Source organism: Triturus cristatus, chromosome 4_2 (assembly GCF_964204655.1).
Source record: "Triturus cristatus chromosome 4_2, aTriCri1.1, whole genome shotgun sequence".
In the NCBI taxonomy this organism is placed as follows: Eukaryota; Metazoa; Chordata; class Amphibia; order Caudata; family Salamandridae; genus Triturus; species Triturus cristatus.
Window position 1 is genome coordinate 22,748,773 of NC_140586.1, and position 4,333 is coordinate 22,753,105.

Below are 4,333 nucleotides of genomic sequence, written 5' to 3' on the forward strand. Positions count from 1 at the left end.
ACCCCTTCTTGGGGGCCAGGTGCGCCGGCGGTGTACCTCCGCAGCAGGATCTGGTGAGGGACCCTGCCACGGGCGATCAGGGGGGTCTGACCTTGTGGGGGGACGAAGGGAAGCAGAGTTAACCCTGCGACAGCCCCAGCCACGTCCCAGGGAAGCCCCGGGGCGATTGATGATTGAGCGACCCTCAGACAGGCATAGCCCCGGGAGGAACCCGGGGCCGCAAGGTGCGTTAGAAAAGTGTCGATGATCAATGTGTTCTGCAATTCACACTAATTCTCGCAGCTAGCTGCGTTCTTCATTGACGCGCAAGCCGAGTGATCCACGACCAAGAGTCACAGGCAACTTTTTGAAAAAGTTCCCCCACCTGTGGGCACAGGAGAGGTGGGAGCAAGGCAACGCCGTCTGTCCACAGCCCGCGCGGCAAGACGGCCCAGGCGCCCCGTTCAAGGCTTCCTCTCTGGGAGTCAGACTGCACCATTGGGAGAAAAATACCATTACCAGGTGCTCGGCCTGGGAGTCCCCAGCCAACCCACCCACCCCTGGGCAAAGAAGGGGGCTCCCAGTGTGACAGGAGCAGGCAGCCCCACAGAAGCCGGTCCCTCCCGGAGTAACTGGGAGGGACCACGGGAGTCTTCAAACCCCTCGGCCCGGCCGCACAGGACCGGGTCGAACCGGGTACCTGGTAACGAGGGAGGGTCACTCCACCTGCACGTCAGCCGTCCATCGCCGGGCGGCCTGAGGCATGTCGGCGGGCTGGCTTTGTTCAGCCCACCCCACCCTTGTCCGGGTCGGAGGCACCAGAAGGGAAGAGCCAGGCGGCTCCCCATCCCGCACACCTCCCACCGAGAGGTGGCCGGGGTCCCCTCGCAAGCCGCCAGCCCCTTCTCTTCCAGACTGCCCTACCGCACAAGAAGGGCCACTCTTCGGTCGCCCGAATCCCGGTGGGGCCGGGACGGTGGGCAATAGAGGGCCCAGCTGGCTGCAGGCCCTTTTGAGGGTGGTGGTACCAGCCCAATGATGCACTGCAATGAATGATGCAATAGAAGAGGTGTGTTGCCCGGCCAGGGCGACTGACTCCGGAATCTGGGGATCACGGTTCGATCCCGGGCGCCGGCAGCATGTTAGCCCAGCACCATGTGACTCTGGCCAATAGCTTGCTTAATCTTCCCGATGGCCCCCAGCGCCTAGAGACCCTTATGGGTGATTGTTCGCGCTTTACAAATGTGGATTATTACTACTATTCGGTTTTCCCCCACCGAGGGGGTCATGCCGGGTGAGCTTAGGTTTCATCTCGAGAGGGCCTACCGCTGTGATCCTCCCAGAGAGGGACAGGGGCCACACCCGGTCCCTTGCGTGTCGGTCGGGTCTTCCCTGGTGGAAGAGGCCTGCCGAAGGCCCGGTCCTCACCCAAGCGCCCCATGCGGCCAAAGACCGCTCCGCCGGCCGTGGCACGCCAGGGTGCCCTGTGCCTACAGAGTGTGCTTGCAGGAGGCAGCCAAGAGCTTCGGACTGGCGCGTCAGTCGCTCAGGCCGCTCCACTGTTAATGATCCTTCCGCAGGTTCACCTACGGAAACCTTGTTATGACTTTTACTTCCTCTAGATAGTCAAGTTTGATTGTCGTCTCAGCGCTCCGCCACGGCCGTTGCTGACCCTGGCCGGGCCGATCCGAGGACCTCACTAAATCATCCAATCGGTAGTAGCGACGGGCGGTGTGTACAAAGGGCAGGGACTTAATCAACGCAAGCTTATGTCCCGCACTTACTGGGAATTCCTCGTTCATGTAAATAATTGCAATCCCTATCATGAACGGAGTTCAGCGGGTTACCCGCACCTGTCGGCGAAGGTTAGACACACGCTGATCCGTTCAGTGTAGCGCGCGTGCAGCCCCGGACTTCTAAGGGCATTACAGACCTGTTATTGCTCGATCTCGTGTGGCTTAACGTCACTTGTCCATCTAAGAAGTTGGACGCCAACCGCCTCGGATCCCATAACTAATTAGCATGGAGGAGTCTTGTTCGTTATCGGAATTAACCAGACAATTCGCTCCACCAACTAAGAACGGCCATGCACCACCACCCACAGAATCGAGAAAGAGCTATCAATCTGTCAATCCTTTCCGTATCCGGTCCGGGTGAAGTTTCCCATGTTGAATCAAATTAAGCAGCAGGCTCCACTCCTGGTGGTGCCCTTCCGTCAATTCCTTTAAGTTTCAGCTTTGCAACCATACCCCCCCCCCCCCGAACTCATAGACTTCTGTTTCCCGGAAGCTGCTCGGTGGGTCATGGGAATAATGCCGACGGATAGCTAGTCGGAATCGTTTATGGTCGGAACTACGACGGTATCTAATCGTCTTCGAACCTCTGATTTTCGTTCTTGATTAATGAAAACATTCTTGGCAAATGCTTTCGCTTTGGTTCGTCTTGCGCCGGTCTAAGAATTTCACCTCTAGCGGCATAATACGAATGCCCCCGGCCGTCCCTCTAAATCATGGCCCCAGTTCCGAAAACCAACAAAATAGAACCGTGTTCCATTATTCCTAGCTGAAGTATTCAGGTGACCGGCCTGCTTTGAACACTATACACTTTTCAAAGTAAATGCTTCAGACCCCCAGGAAACTCAGTCAAGAGCATCAAGGGGGCGCCAGGAGGCAGGGGCTGGGACAGGCGGTAGCTCGCCTCGCGGCAGACCCCCAGCTCGATCCCAAGATCCAACTACGAGCTTTTTAACTGCAGCAACTTTAATATACGCTATTGGAGCTGGAATTACCGCGGCTGCTGGCACCAGACATGCCCTCCAATGGAATCCTCGTTAAAGGATTTAAAGTGTACTCATTCCAATTACAGGGCCTCGAAAGAGTCCTGTATTGTTATTTTTCGTCACTACCTCCCCGAGTCGGGAGTGGGTAATTTGCGCGCCTGCTGCCTTCCTTGGATGTGGTAGCCGTTTCTCAGGCTCCATCTCCGGAATCGAACCCTGATTCCCCGTTACCCGTGGTCACCATGGTAGGCACAGAAAGTACAATCGAAAGTTTATAGGGCAGACATCCAAATGTATCGTTACCGTCACGGGGACGTGCCATCGGCCCGAGTTTATCTAGAGTCACCAAAGCGGCCGGGCGAGCCCGGATTGTTCTTGGTCTGATAAATGCACGCATCCCGGGAGGTCAGCGCTTGTCGGCATGTATTAGCTCTAGATTTACCAGAGTTATCCAAGTAACAGATGGAGCGATCAAAGGAACCAAAACTGATTTAATGAGCCAGTCACAGTTTCACTGTACCGGCCATGTGTACTTACACGTGCATGGCTTAATCTTTGAGACAAGCATATGCTACTGGCAGAATCAACCAGGTAGCCGCACCTGCTGACAGGGTGGGTTCGGGGAAGCCACATGCCCATCTCCTAGACAGGACAACCTTTGCGCACCCCTCCCTCTCGGGAGCCTGCTGGGGGAAGGCGCCAGCCCGCCTGGGCGGGAGTGCTCGCTGGAGGGGTATGGAGAGGTGCGTTCGCATGGGCATCGGCGGGCCCAGCTGTCTCCCCCAGGAGGGAGAGGTGGGCCGAGGCACAGCCTGAGCGAGACGCAGGGGTGCCGGGGCCTGGCGGTGGCGGCGGCACCCCTCGGAACGGTCGTTCAGAACTGCTGTGGAAATGTGCTGGGCGGAGAGGGGTGATGGTGTGGTGCGCGGGTCCTACCGACCTGCCGGGTGGCAGCATCAGAGGGCCTGGCACCACCCGACCTCTTGCGCTCGGGTCGGACCACTGGGGGGCACGAGCTGCCAGGGCCACTCGGCCTTTGCTCTGGTGGGTAGGGTGAGAGGCCTCCCGCTAGGCGGCAGGCCCTCGAGTCAGACAGTCCATGCGTGGTGGAAACTCTTTGCTTGAAACAACAGCCGAGGCTAGGCAAGCAGTACATCCTTAAACGGACCGAGAGTGCCCAATCGATCGGAGTACGGCCGGGGCCACCCCTGGCAGGCTGCCATGAGCAGGGGATGCCTGCTTTGTGTCCCTGCCTGCTCCCGGGGCGAGCAGGCTTGAAGGAAAGGCCCATCGGGAAGAGAGAGGCTCAGGCCCAGGCCCCTGGGGGCCCCGGCGGGCGGGCCCGGGTGCTGCCTTCCCCCATCTCAGAATCGCCAGACCTCACGGAGGTCATACTGAGCAGGCTCAGAGGAAAAGGACCATCGGGAAGGGGCTTGGAGGCAGGTGAGTACCCGGGCCCATGGGGGTCCCGGCAGGCAGGCCCGGGTTCTGCCTTTCCCAGTTTCGGAATCGCCGGACTGACCCTCTCCCTAGTAATCTGGAAGAAAATTACCCCCCTTTCTTGTAATCTGTGCA

The 4,333-nt window shown here is 58.6% G+C and overlaps 2 non-coding genes across 2 annotated transcripts; both read right to left on the reverse strand.

Moving 5' to 3' along the window:
* Positions 1-178: 178 nt before the first annotated feature.
* Positions 179-334, reverse strand: LOC146832834 (5.8S ribosomal RNA). Its single transcript, XR_014960877.1, has one exon. It is a non-coding gene; the product is annotated as a 5.8S ribosomal RNA (ribosomal RNA).
* A 1,208-nt stretch (positions 335-1,542) lies between these two features.
* On the reverse strand, positions 1,543-3,352 carry LOC146832835 (18S ribosomal RNA). The gene has a single exon (XR_014961006.1). It is a non-coding gene; the product is annotated as an 18S ribosomal RNA (ribosomal RNA).
* Between the last annotated feature and the right edge of the window lie 981 nt (positions 3,353-4,333).